This window comes from Eublepharis macularius, chromosome 5 (genome assembly GCF_028583425.1).
Source record: "Eublepharis macularius isolate TG4126 chromosome 5, MPM_Emac_v1.0, whole genome shotgun sequence".
NCBI classification, from domain to species: domain Eukaryota; kingdom Metazoa; phylum Chordata; class Lepidosauria; order Squamata; family Eublepharidae; genus Eublepharis; species Eublepharis macularius.
In genome coordinates, this window is record NC_072794.1 from 143,518,214 (window position 1) to 143,533,678 (window position 15,465).

The window sequence follows — 15,465 nt, forward strand, 5'->3', positions numbered from 1 at the left end:
GATGCCAAAAAAATGGAAGCCGAACTGCCTGCTTCCGCTTTGAAATCAGAGACGTATGGTGTGAGTGGAGGAAAAGATGCCAGAGTTCAGTGAGTGGGCCGTCTCTTTAACAGCGTGTGGAAACAGCCAATGTGAGTTGAGAAGTTCTGTAGCAGTTCAGAATATAGTAGGGTACTAATGCAATTATCCCATGTCTGGCTTGCAATTCCACTGCCTACCACACTTACAATGCCACAATTCCATCCACCTTTGATGGCTTTGCTATGATGACTGCTTCATCATAGTCCATATGAGCTCAGGTGAGTGCACAGTTTCCTAACCCCACAATTTCCTTACATGGATTGGTCTTCATTTTCTTGTACTGGATAGCCTGTTGAGTATCTCAGACCATACATTACAAAAAAAAAGTGTGGTTTTCATTTGCCTGGTAGCTGGATCTTGGATCACTAAGGTTTTGTTTTAAATAGGAGAGTCACCAGGAGACACCAGGATTGTGCAGGTTCTAGATAGATTAAGAAGTGAGACACACACTAGAGTGGGTAGTGCCACATGATAAGAATGTCTCATGTGATTCCTCTCTCCAGAAATTATTAGAGCGTCATATAATCATAGGGATGTGTCAACCACATTGTTTTGATAATGTTTGAATGAGGCCTAGACCAGGGGTCCCCAACCTTGATGAATCTCTCTGAACTTTTAGAATTGGAGCCAGCACAAAATGGCTCCTACAGGATGTGGAACAAAATGGTACAATGCAGGAAATTGCAAAAGGTTGGGAGATCCCAGGCCAAGCACTTTCCTATTTCTGAATTGGGCACTCCCTTCAGGCTGGAAGGTGACACTTCCTGGGGTCTTCTGTTCCAAAGAGTAGAGGAAAGTTAAGATTGGCTGTTTGCTTTAGGGAAGAAATTCTTTGGGGACAAGGGAAGTGGCCCCAGGAAATACATCAGTGAATGAGAGACAGAAGAGCTCGTGTCTTTGCTACTTAAGAGATGGTACCACTAAAATTCTGAATTGTAGTTCTGTCTGAAGCACAGCATGACATGGCACCCACTGAGCACCCTGCACTAGGCATTGGCAACTGATTGGGTGCTGCAGCATAAAAAATAAACTCATCCAAGTAGTGGTATATCAAATTATAATGTATTCTAACAATAAAGAAGATGTCATTCCAATATCTAATACAATTTTGATCCTGACAACCTTGAGCAATAATAATAGCTATTCCGATTTTTCACTGATGTGTCTGTCATAACTTCTGACTCCTCTAGGGCTACTTCATACATAATCTTTGCTTATTTGTTTTCTGGATGTGACAGCTAGTTGTTTAAGCAGTTAGAGTAACTGATTTAAAAAACATTTTATTTTTTTTTAAAAAAATCTTAATACAAGGCTGCATTCAGACTTTGCAGGAAGTGTGGGATCATGTCTGCTGGTCCTACCCTAATATATGCTTGACCCAATTCATGAACAAGACCCTAGGCCTGGGATCCCAACATAGTGCCAGTAAGTGCCCACTGACTCTATTCCTATTGCTCAGTTACTAACAGTGCAATCCTAAGAAGAGTTACTCCACTCTAAGCCCATTGAAGTCAATGAGCTTAGATTGGAGTAACTCTGCTTAGGAATGCACTGTAAGTCTCCCTCCCCATTGGCCTTTCCCATCATGGCTCAGCTAAGCAGTGGAAGAAAAATGAGAAGGAAATAAGGGTCAACAGTTGGCAACATGCTGATGTTACTTCCTGTATGACCGGAAGTGACATCAGTGTGTTAATGGCAATGTCATTATATTGTCAACAAGCCCTCCTCACAGTGGTGAGTCTCCTGACAGTTGCCAGCTTTGTGCTGACAATCCTATGCCCACTGAGTGTTTTTCAAAAGTGTGTGAGGCCACATGGGGCTTTTTCCTAGCAAAGCTTTAGAGATCTGATTATTGGTGCAGCTCTTTGTTGGTGTAGTGGTTAAGAGCAGCAGGACTCCAATCTGGAGAATGGAGTTTGATTCCCCACTCCTCCATTTGAAGCCAACTGGGTGATCTTGGGTCAGGCACAGCTCTCTCAGTGCTCTCTCAGCCCCACCTACCTTACAAGGTGATTGTTGTGAGGTTAATGAATGATAACACACTTTGTAAACTGCTCTGAATGGGTGTTAATTTGTCCTGAAAGGTGGTATGTAAATCAAACGTTATTATTATTACATATCCAGCACCAAACCCAGGTTTGCTAGGATAAAAATGGCTGCCATTGCCTATGTGAGGAAGCTGTCTTTCCCCCATCAGACCCAAAGTGTGTGCTTATATAACAATGTCCACAGAAATGCCAATACAATATTCAAAACAGTAGGTAGTTTCTCTACCTTCTGTATGTATTACATTACTTCCCTTCCCCTCCCCACCCACCCCACCCCCATTTCATACCTGTAGGACCTTCTCTGGATATAAACCCTCCATGCTCCTTCCAGCAACTACTCCTCAAGGTTACCTCTCATAGGGAGGTTCAGTCAGCATCAACCAATTCTAGGTCATTTTCAGCAACTCCTCTTCTAATCTGTAATGTGTTACCTCAGAAGTTAGGTATGAACCCTCAGATATTTTAAAGCTGCAAGACGCAGGAGACCATTTTGTTGCGCTGTTGATTTATTTGCTCTGAATAGGTTGTTTTAATCCTGGATGATGTTAGTTTTGTTTTCATGCTACATGGCGGTTTTATGTGAACCACCTTGGGCCCCTGGGGAAAGGTGGTCTGTAAGTACTTTTAATAAATAAGATTTCACAGTATGAAATATCTCCTTAGCCAGCTTACTTTGCAGATGAAAAAAAAGGAGAGAAACCTGGGGCACGGGGTACTGTGATGGCCAATCTTTTCTCATTGTATGTTCCATTTAAAGTCCTATCCAAAGTCAAACCAAGGCAGCAGGAGCCCTCTTGGCAATTTCATAAGACTCTGAATGTATTCTCCAAAAGGCTGGTAAATTCAAATTAATTAAGTAGCATTTCCCTTCAGCGATGGGCTTTGGGCCCAAGGATATGGGAACCTTTTCTGCTGGCAAAGGCATGTGATGCTAATGAGAAATCACTGGGATGAATGGACTGTGGAGCTTGGGGGCTCCTTTAAGCAACAGGAAATGTAATGTTCCACAAGCTCTCCTAAGAAGTACTAATCCAATCCAATAGAGCAATGTTGTGTGCATGCGCCAAATCAGGTTTGTATGAATGTAAAGTGCCATCAAATCACAGCCGATTTATGCTAACCTCAAAGGATTTTCAAGGCAATAGATAAGCAGAGGTGGTTTGCCCTTGCCTGCCTCTGTTTCGAGACCCTGGGCTTCCTTGGTTTTCTCCCATCCAAGTACTAACCAGGGTCTATCCTGCTTAGCATCTGAGATCTGATGAGATCGGGCTAGCATGAGGCATCCAGGTGAGGCCATCCAAGCCAAATCAGATACCCCCTATATTCTGTGGAAAGAGCATTTTATTGCATCATCTGCTCTCTTAATTCACAAGATGTCAGACCTCTACTCAACTGGGGAAAGGAATTTGGCTGGGAAAAAAATTTCCTTGCAGCCTGAGTAGAAATTGCACCTATTAAAGCATGCCCAGCATACAATCTATTCAGGGTACTACTCTGCCACTTGAGGTTTCTTTCTCTTTCTTTCCCTAGGGAGATATTATTACAGCCTGGTCATTAATATCACTGAGCACTGGGTACAGGGAATTGATTCCAGAAATTGATGTATACAATAGAACAAAATTTAACTTAAAGTATACTCAGCCAACAAAAATAAGAAAATGCAACACCAGCTCTAACTGTTGCTGTTGCTGCATGTACCCTGCAATTGTTACAATTGTATGCACAAAGAAAAAACAGCAATTGGTGCAAAGGGAAGACTCCCTCATAAATTAAGATTCTTCCCTTTGCCAACAATTGCTGTTTTTTTCTTCATTTTGCCTTGGTGCACCCTCGCCTCGCCCCTTCTTCTACATTTGTACCCACCACATACACTTTCCCTTGGCTGCTCTATTAGCCAAGGCTTTCTAAGCCCTATTTCCTTAACAGTGTTTCCTTCACACTTTTCTTCACCTTTCTCCTTCTATCCAGCTCTTCTGACAGACCTTAATAGAGTCTAACCCACCCTCCTCAGTCATTGGTGTGTCAGGAAACAAAAAGGCAAGGGAGGGTGAGAGTTGTACTTGGCCAGACACACCAGGAGCAAGCTGAACTCCAGCAGTGCTGCTAGTATCTCAGGGGCTTGCTTTGGATAGGAAACCGGTCCAACATGCTCAGCAAAACAATGTGGTATGCCCAGGGCTTTTTTTCAGCAGGAACACGGTGGAACGGAGTTCTGGAACCTCTTGAAAATGGTCACATGGCCAGTGGCCCCGCCCCCTGATCTCCAGACAGAGGGGAGTTTAGATCGCCCTCCGCACCGGCTGGTGCGGAGGGCAATCTAAACTCCCCTCTGTCTGGAGATCAGGGGGCGGGGCCACCGGCCATGTGACCATTTTCTCCGAGGGCAACCCACTGAGTTCCACCACCTCTTTCCCCAGAAAAAAAGCCCTGGATTTGCCATAGGCCGCACTTGTGCTGGGGGCTATCTACTCCACAGTAATGTGTAAAATGTCCTACACTGTTTTCCAGCAGCAAGTAAATCATTGTTGTGCGACTCACTGCTCTCTCCCCCAATATGCACCACACACACACACACATGACTGTTTTTCTAGGGGTGGAACTTAAAACCAAGGTTTGATTTCTTCTTAGCTAGTAGATGGAGGGGAAGTAGCTGAGAGGAACTGGTTCCGACTGGAAAGAATAGACTGTGCAATGCTGCTTAATGCTGGCACAGATATCAGCATCTTAGGGCCAAGCTAGACATACAGGTTTTTAAAGAGTTGGGTTTGAGTTCCCCAGCCCCTTCTCCCCCTGCGGAGGCATTCTGAGGCCATTTATTTTTAACAGCTTTATTTTTTAATTTTTAACCGCTACTCTCCAAAGCTGCTGTGTAACTGCAGGAAACTCAAGTTGGGTCTAGGGAACCCAGACCCAACTCTTTAAAAACTTGCATGTCTGGCTTGGCCCTCAGAGGAGGGCCATAATCAGTGAAGGGCTGTGAGACTGCTTCCTGACCTTTCCTTTGTGCACTTCTGCAGCTGCCCCTTATCCAGAATGCTATTCTTAGGGTTTCCTTTCTTCCTGCCACTTCCCTTTGCTCTGTTTGTTTTTCTGCCCACCATGAGGGCTGGACATGCTTTCTACAATCTCTCTCCATCCTAGTTTAGATAGATAGCTAAAAGCCTTTACTGTGCCTTTCCAGCCTAGAATGGAGTTCTCTCACAATACAGAACTTCTATTTCTTTGATGAGACTTGCAAGCCTCAATGTGAACTTATTCCTCAAGCAGTCAGACTATAGAATTTCACTGTCCAGAGACTCAGAAAAATGGCCTCTCATTGTTCTCCCAAAGCCCACAGTATGAACTGAAAGCTGAGCTGAGAGCCAAAACACACGAGAAGAAATACCCAGGTTCAGCACATGTTCTCTTACCTCAAGGTTTGCCGGGATCTGTAGGCATCCTGGAAGCTTAAAGTTTAGCATTTACAGAGCAGCAGGAAGGGAAATACAGGCGCCTTCCCCTTCCTGCTGCTCTGTAAATGCTAAACTTTAAGCTTCCAAGACACCTACACTTCCCAACAAACCTTGAGGTAAGAGAACAAGTTTAGCTAAACTTTAAGCTTCCAAGACACCTACACTTCCCAACAAACCTTGAGGTAAGAGAACAAGTTTAGCATTTACAGAGCAGCAGGAAGGGGAAGGGAAATACAGGCGTCTGTATTTCCCTTCCTGCTGCTCTGTAAATGCTAAACTTTAAGTTTCCAGGACGCCTACAGATCCCGGCAAACCTTGAGGTAAGAGAACACGTGCTGAACCTGGGTATTTCTTCTCGTGTGTTTTGGCTCTCAGCTCAGCTTTCAGTTCATACTGTGGGCTTTGGGAGAACAGTGAGAGGCCATTTTTCTGGCCTCCCAAATTCAAGAGCAGCAGCAGCAGCAGTTAGGCAGAGACGCTGAGGTGGGGAGGGGGGAGAAGAGCGATAGGAATAGAGAACTGATGACCTTTCAGAACTAGTTGTGAGATTGATGTCACCCCCCAGACATTTTAGCAAATGTCAGCATGGTTTGGCAAATGTGCTTTTCAACAGTCACACTTCTTACAATGTTACGAGTAAACCTTTTGTGGCAAATCTGCAGCCATGCCCTTGTGTTAAACAAAGCAGGGTCAAGATTTGTTGTCCTGCAATATTTATGACCCATGGGGGATTTCAGCCCAGTTTGTCTACAGTAGTTGTAGCCATCGTTCTCCCCATAAATGCTGTGGAATGTTTCTCTGTTGACCTAAACTCACTTGGGGGGTGGGGGTGGGAATCTGAGAGTTATTCACTAAAAAAAAAATCAGTTCAGTTTGCCTTGGGACCTGCTTTTGATTGTTTGGGCAATGATGGAGAGCAGCCAGCTTCTTGGAGCACCTTAGCCTGAGAGATAAAAAGGTTTTTCTTTATTACTTCTGGCTGGAGTACCTGTGTGAGCCTGCACTGAATTATTCCCATATTATCATGGCTCACCAGAGCCCTGGGCTGTTGTTGTCTATAAAAGCACAGAAAGCACTACACAATGCTTCCCAGGACCCATTTTTAAAGCCAATCTATTTTCAACCCAGCCTGTTGGGCTGTACATTTTTTTTAAATCCCTGCTTCCCTTAGCACCCATTGGGATATTCTTCAAAGGATGTGGAAGTTTTTCTCTTCAAAGAGCTACCCACCATGCAGCTAGGCAACTGCGATACAGATAATATAGGCACCCCCCGCCCCTTCTGATTTCTTAGATTTCCAAAGAAAGCAAACAAGGAAAGGCCGTGAAGTCTATGGTAAGCTTACATGATTTCTGCTCCATGGTATTGGAATACTGAAGCAGAAAGTGGAAGTCGTGTGGAAATAGCCAATTAGCACAGCCCTAATGGTTAGATACAAAATTTTGTCAGCTGTCACAATTGCCCTCTGATAATATATTGGCCCATTTGTTCCCCTCCTTAGTGAGGCTGCTGCTGACCAGAGTTCTCCCTACTGCTGATTGCTTAGACATCATGTAAGCAAACTCCTTGCAAGCCTGCTGGAAATCAGTCGCCTTCCAGTTTCAGATGGTAAATGGCATTGAAAGTCACTTGAAATAGGGAAAGAGAGTTTCACTTGGCATCTTGTGTTGTTTGCTTTTATGCAGTAAGACCGATCCAAGGGTAGAACAGAAATATTTTCAATCAGTCGTTACCATTGTATGCTCAACAGCAGACTTGCAAATAGTCTGTTGCATGGTTGCCTCAGGTGTATAAGAATTGCAGCTGGGTGAATAGGAAGGGAAACATTTGCAAATGGAAAAGGAGCGGCTTTGTTCTATCTCTTGATGAATTACGAAGAATTAACGTAGGCATCTATAGACGTGGATTTTGTGGGCTTAAAGTTATTGGGAACTGGGCAAGGGTACGCAAAATGATGTTGAGCATGTGGGGATGCAGCAGTGCTGAACATTATTAGAGGTAAGATAGGTGTCACTGCCAAGAAAAACAATGGGCATACAGCCACATATTTCATTTCTAGTTTCTGGAATTAGGGCAAATGTTTATGAGAGGATTAGTCTTGAATTATGTTGCCTGTGTTACCTGGAAGCAAAGTGAGTGGCATGTATCATGCAGTTGTGTTTTGCCTTCACTTTAATCCTAGACAAGGCTTTCATTCTCTAAACAAATGCGGTCTTAAATTCTCAACCATGCTTATACCTCTCAAGTATTTCCCCCCTTACAAGATGTGATACTTCAGCCTCTCTGAATTGTGTGACTACCACAGAACCTGGAAATGGAAAAATTCCAATCTAGGGAATCTATTGATTCTTCAAGTTAATAGGGCAGAGTGAATGGACAGTTTTCTTTGAAGAAACATCTGCAACTGCCCAAGGGAACAAGGGGCTCCAGCACTGTAACATTTTGGAGAGTTTGTAACCACGGGCAACAGTTCCTAGAACACTTCATCTAAGCCAGTTGAGTTTATATATGTCTTTCTCTGTCATACAAAAATCCGCTTGAGGACAGTAACTGGGAAATCCTGGGAACAAATAATTGGCACAAAGGGCTGTGAAACAGATCTATACATTTTGGTGGGTAACCGTGTTGGTCTGCAGTAAAACAACAAGATCTGAGTCTAGTGGCACCTTAGAGACTAACAAGATTTTCAGAGTGTAAGCTTTCAAGGCTCAGAGCTCCCTTCATCAGTACCTATATAGATCTATACATTATAAGGCTGCACTGAACCACAAGGATCCTCTTGGTGACTGGTGGCTGAGCCAGACGAGTTGACACCAGAGGCAGGCGTGGGTCTGGGAACTTCTCTTGCTGCCAGATCCTACATGGAGAGTGCAGTTTACAGGGGAGAAGAGAGGGCAGGAGGTGAAATTATTATTATATAATAATTATTATTCTGCCTTTCTCACTGAGACTCAAGGGGGATTACACAGTGCAAGTCAATACAATCAGCAGCTAGGGCGTTCAGTGAACAATTCAATAGGACATGGGTTGCAGAAGTTTAAAATCAAGATAAATTTGAAATCAATTTGAAGTCAAAATAAAACATTGCTGAAACAAAGCATAAGTAATTAAACATGATATATTTAACAATGTGGCAGCTACCCAGTAGGAGCAAATCTACATCAACAGACATGACCCACTAGTATAGCCTATGGCCCCTGCCCTTTTACCAAAGGACCAAGAATGCACTGCCCACACTTCTTGTGCCAGTTAAGTCTGGAATTGTTGTTTGGACGGGGAAAGTTTAGAGTGAAGGAGGATTAAGTGCTCCTTCTCCACTATAAATCACATTCCCCTTAGCAACTTTGCAGCTGTTTGGCAGGGACTCAGGCTTAACATTATGAACTTAAATGCGTATACTTGGCCATAAATCCCATTGAGTTTTAGGTACACGGCCATAAATCCCATTGAGTTCAAAGGGACTTGCTGCAATCTTAAGCATAGTCAGTAGGGAGGAACTCCTGTTGAGCTTACTCTGAGTAAACATACTTGGATCACACAGTCAGGCTGCAACACTTACTTGGAAGTAAAAACATACACGGTCTTGCTTCTACAGAGATGGGTTTAGGACTGTACTATTAAGTCTTGCTCGTTCCCAAAACAGGATCCTATGTATTTCATACTCCTAAGGATCTCATGTTATGCTACCTTGGCAGCCATTAAACTATGACTTGGGCCTCCCAAGGGAGATGTAGATAGTTCCAGAGGAGCCACAGGGCAACTCAGCAGCTCTTTCCATTTCATGCCTTGAGTGGCCTAGGCTGTGGTCAGCCAATTCACCCATCACAATTATCTTGTAATGTTTGTTTATTGGAATACGGCAGTCTCGGTTTTGCAAAATCCAGAATCCCCTTTCAAACACCATTAACAATAGAGCTTATCACTAAACTGTGAAACGCTAGAAAAACAGTAAACAGCCCCGCTGGATAAAACTAGATCTTACCAAATCCAGCTCTGATAATAAAATGATGGATATAATATGATTGAGTACTGGAAGCTAGCCGGATAAAGGAACCAATAGGTACACCAAAGCAGCAAGGCCACAACAGAAAAACCAACCAACCGCAAAGCTAATAAACCCATTGGCGACCAAGAAAACTTGAGCTATGTCAACTCTAACCTGGCTCTTTTTTAAAAAAATCAATAGGTGAGGTGTCAGGTAGAGGGATACAGGTAATATAGTCCATAGCTGAGGCCCTCCAATAGAGAAAGACCTTGTTGGCTGCCCATCTTGCCTCCCTGGGTGGTGGCAGGGCCTCTGATGAAGCCACCGTTGCAAGCAGTTTAGACTAAGAAGGGGGGTGACACATGTGGGCACATGAAAAGAACTTGAACTTTACAGCAGCTAAACTCTTTAAACCAGAGATGGCCAAACTGTTAGACTGTCTCTGGAGGTGACCCCTGAAAAAATTTCATCTGCCCCCTGGTGGCCCTACTAAAAGTGTTTTTTAAAGTTTCAAGAAATTGACACTCCAGTTTTCAATGTTATGTCTTTCTTCTGGATTTGACATGTAGAAGTATCTGAACATAGTCAAGAAGCCTTTTTGACTAAGTGGCACCTACTTTGTTTCTGGTACTGGCTATCCCTGTTCAAAACCACTTTTCACAAGGACTCCTCCAGTCTTTTTTTTCCAAACCTACCATGAGCAAGTTATTCCATTGCCTACCAATTCTTACATTTCCTAATTTTCGATCTCTTTTGCTGAAGCTCACCTCCATTGCTTCACTTACCCTTTTGCTGTCGTTTCCTAAGATGGCCCATCCAATTTAACTGAAGCAAGCAGAAGTGAAGCCTAGTCATGCGTTTAGGTGTGCACTTGACTGCCAGGGAGACAATTAAATGCACATTCAATGACCTGTCTATCTTTCAATTTAAAAGGAAGGGAGGGGGAATATTTGTGGAACATTTGAATCATTATCCTTGCTACATCAGCAGGTATCATGTGTGTGCAACTAATGCATCTGTCAAAGCGCTGTGAGTGCTGAGAAGAGGGCGGAGGTGAGAAAAATCAAAGCAAATTTAAGTTTCTTTGGCCTGAGCTGCCAAAACCCACATTAAGCTGCAATATTGATGACCGAGGGCTGATCTAATCATTCCAGACCAGGAAAGTAAGTTAGAAATGATCAGCCATTCAGGATGCTGTAGCATTTGCCTTTAAAATGATGGGAAATGTTTTGGTTCCTTGAATGTTGGATTTGAGTTTGCCAGCAAGCCTGAAAAAAATGTCCTGCCTCTTTAATAGAGGCTTAGAGTGTGGGCAGCTAAAGCATTTTGTGGCATGGAGGTAAATAACCTTACCTAGTAAATAACATCCCATTAAATCTCTATTAAAGGGACAGGACATTTTTTTCCAGGCAGTTGGCAACCCTAGCAGCAGATCTTTAACTCCAGCAGAGCAATTTTAACTTCAATGGGAAGTTGTAATGCACAGTCCAGCTGTAAATCTTGGGCTCTCTAGCTGCACTCCCATTAAAAACAATAAATGTTCACTTTTTAAAGAACTGTTCTAGGAATACACATTTATGATGCCCATCTTTCAATCATTTGTGTATCCTTCACCTTTGCTGAATTATTATTATTTTTAGATTTCTATTCCGCCCTCCCTGCCGAATTGGCTCAGGGCAGATCACATCATTTAAAAACAATAAATGGATGGAAACAATGAATGAATGAATGAAAACAATGAATGAATGGAAGAGGAGACAGAAGGAATGAAAAGGCTTCTGTCTGTAGAACTCCCAGTTCAGTACATGATAATTAAGATTGTGAGGATGGAATGCTAACATTTTTGAATAAAACATATTCTGATAGTTTGATTTGGTTATTGTTTTTTTAAAAAAACTTTCAAGAGTTTACTACTATAGCAGTACATAGAAATGCTGTATGCCAGGGCTCCCTAACTTTGTTGAAGGTTTGGGAATTTTGAGGCACCACAATAAAATGGCCATGCGGGAAAGAATAAGGTTGCCTGCCTCTTGCCATGACTCTCAGAAGCTTTTGGAGGGGAGAGCTTGGCTAGGGGGAGTATCACAAACTCTTTAGCATCTGGGTGATACAAAAGTGCTGTCACGGCATCCTTGCTGTATCCCCTCTCCCCAACTTTTCTCCTGCTGCTCAATTGATCAAGTGTGGGCAACTGAGGGTAGGTGTGGGAGTTCACCTGTCCTCAGGCAGTCACATGATAAACCTAGGGGAGAACCAATCACAAAATGGCTGCCACAGGGTCTGGATCCAATCACAAAAGTCAGGAGGTTCAAGCCAACCCTTCTCCTGTGATGGATGTTTCTAAATGGGTACTCCCTTTAAACACAAAAGTGATGCTTCCTGGGCTCTTCTGAAGCACCTCCTACTCCACTAAAGAGGTGTTTTGCTGAAGAAGCAAGTGGCTGCCGGGAAACACATCAGCAGGGGTCATGGCACTCACAAGCACAATGTTGGGGGTTACTACTATAAACTCGTTGCCCCCCCCCAAATTGTCCTTTAGTAATATGAATAAAACAAGCTGCTTATTACAGGAAAGACCATCCCCTAAATGCTCACTCAGTAGCCATGTAAAAAACGGAATAGGTTTAGAACCGGAACCTTATGGTTATGCAATCCTCCATTAGCTTAACTAGGACCTTTGTGTCTCTAAACTGATTTTATATACAACTTCAAGGTTTGGGATCTTGAAACCAGAAGATACAAGTGTTGTACAAATCAGGCCATGGATATGAGTGGGAACCCCTTCTCTAAGAGCATTGTATTGTGAGATGCCCCTTGGTTCCAGATTTCCCTGTTGTCCGGCTCCTTATGCCCATAAACACAAGCATTGAGCCCTTTATTTTTAAAATCACATTTTTATTGTCATGTATGTTCCCTGCTAGTTACGGGGATCTTAACATAGTAACCGAACAGTCTAGCAAGCAATCTGCCTGAGCAAGCAGCCTAGTGAGGAAGAATCCCGTAGCTCGAGCACGATGTACACCTGTGCTGTATAAAGTTCTGCTGGGTGGGTTGTGGGGGGGGGAATGAATGGGGAGGTACATCTCCATCCAGAGCTTCCAGTTGTTATGCATAACTAATTGCCCAGGATAACATCTGTATCAAAGCCATTACTCATCTCTGCTCTCCCTCCTGCCCAGTTTGTTATAAACTTATTCCATTCTTGGCTCTGGAGAGTTCACGTCTCTCTTCCTGGCATTCACTCCACCAGAAGCTAACACCACTTTTGCTTTTTTGCTTTTTTTTTAAATCACAGGGGTGCTGAATATTGTGCTGTCAACTGAACACTAGTGACATCTAGCATGGAGGCAAAGGGATTTTCAGCTTTTACAAACTGGTCCTTTTGACACCTTTGTATTTATATTTGTGTGCTGGGGAACTTTGACAAAGCTTTGTTTTGAACCTTCAGTTTCCAAACTCAGGGTGGGAGTTGTGTGAATGCCATGTTAAGGATATTTGCTAATTTGCCAAAAAACATTATAGAATATTAAAAATGACACCACCAGAAGTAGACCCTGGCTGGAGCCATACCTGTGGGTTTTGCTGCTACAATGCCATAGATACCTGCTGGTCAGAGCTGCCAAAGCTTTGGAAGTTACGTATCACGCAATGTTCACAGACATTCTCACTGCTCAAACAGAAACTGTCACTGTGAAAATCTGTGAGAATAGCATTATGTTGATTGGAATGATTGAGTGCAAGTCATAAATTAGTTTTATAGATACCCAAAAAATCAGTGTTCAAAATAGATCTTGTCCTGTTTGAATCCAGAAATGGCCATTCTACACCATATAATTCTGCATCAATTAGAATCACTGCCCAGCTATGCGCTCATAGTGCAATCCCGGGCAGAGATACAAGCTTCTACACCCCTTCCCTTTAATGGATTTAGCAGGATGTAACTCTGTGTTAAATTGCACTTGACTTGAAATGATGCTGAGTCTCAGGCTTGCTCGGCGGTCAGTCCCTCTGCTTTCTAGATATGTTCATGGGTCCCTTCTCTCCCCATAGTACTTCACATAGTTAGGAGAACTCTGGCTCAAAATATGCTCTGCTGCTGAAATAAAAGGTCATATTGTTTAAAACATGTTCTTTCCGTTTATCTGTTTATTATTGTTTATGATACTCACCTCAATCCCAGGGACATTTACTTTAAAGTAAGCCCACAGAGGGACTTACTGCTAAGAAAATGCGCACAAGATTACAAAGCTAATTTCTTTAAAAATACATTTGGGGGCCAAACTACATTTTATGCAGACCATCCATGATCGCATCACACACACACTTTTTTTTTTTTACTGATAGGGCTGTCATCTTTCTTTGGGAACAGCTTCACACTTTCCCTCCCCATCTGTTTGTCACCATGTCATTTTTTCCATTCAAAACCACCATTCAACTACTCTTTTGCCTCATATGAAGCATAGCTAGTATATTATAGGTAGTATAGTAGAGTGGTTAGAACATTGTGTTTTGACCTGGGTAACCCAAGCTCAAATCCCATAGTGTTATGAAGCATTCAGAATGGCCAAGCATAGCCTCCCCGTAGAATTTTGAAGCCAAAGTCCTGCTTTTGAGCTCCTTGGAAGAAAGGTGAGATGTAAATGAAAGTAGAGATCAAGCTGAAGTGACTTTTTTCTTTATGTTGAAGTTGCTGTGAAGCCATGACTACTTGGGTGTGTTACCATGTGTATTAGTGCTAGATCATTTTAACACCAATATGCATAGCTTGTGGAAAGGTTCAGTGGTAGAGCATCTGGTTTGCTGCAAAAGTCCTAGAGTTGATCTCCAGTTCCAAGGATCAGATAACAGGTGATGTGAAAGACCTGAGACCTTGGAGAGTTACGGCCAGTCAGAGTGGAAAATACACACCTTAATAAGACCTATAATCTGTTTCAGTATAAAGCAGCTTCATATGTATGCAATTCAGCACAGAAACTGATAGCCACGAAAAAGGTGCAATTCTCAGACTAGCACAGAAAGAAAAGTTAGACAACAAATAGCCCAGTGCAATTAGATTTTCTGCTGGAGGAAAGATCTCAAGACAAGTCTGATTCTTTTCGCCACTGAGGATTAGTTTTGAATCAAAACTTTGAGCTCCTTACAATGTTCCATTTGTCAAAACAAACCTTATTCTTACTGGAGGCTTTCCTGGCCCCCAGCCCTGCTTCTGTTCCTTTGTTCAGCCCCTTTTCACTTCTTCTCTTTGTCTAATAGCTCTGCATGGGCACGCATGCATATGCACAAATGGGGGGCTGAATCACAGGCGCACCTGCATCACCTGATCTTCACTGAATGACTCTTGGCTGAACATGTGAACTACCTCCTTAAGAAAATATGGTGTTCAAAGTGTTGAGAGGTGCTATGAAAGCTCTGTGTGGCATCTGAGTTGTGGTGGCCCTTTCAAACATGGGGGAAGCCGTTGATATTGCAGCTATATGTAGCAACAACTGGGAATGTCTGAACTCATTCAGAATAGTGACTAAAATTCCATGCTGTCAAAAAAAAAAAAAGATTCCAGAGTACAGATAATGGGTCAATAAATTGATGTTTCCTTAAACATGCCTAATAGTCATGTAAAGACTTTGAATTCAGGTTTACTTAACTGTACACGCCAGTTACTGTTTCTGGTGACTGCCTGTTCCTGTGATCACAAACACTGGCTATATTAATCCAAACAGGAATTTGGGCACTTGAACCAATCTGGGCGTTAAGTGTTTATCCACCTTTGCTGCTGCTTGGTTGTGAAGAATCGGGTCATTCCATTGTTGGCCCTTCAGAACTCAGAAACTGAAGCATTCCCTTATCAGAACAAACCACATGCTGGCTCCAAGGGAAACATGCAGCCGGACAAGCCAGGCAT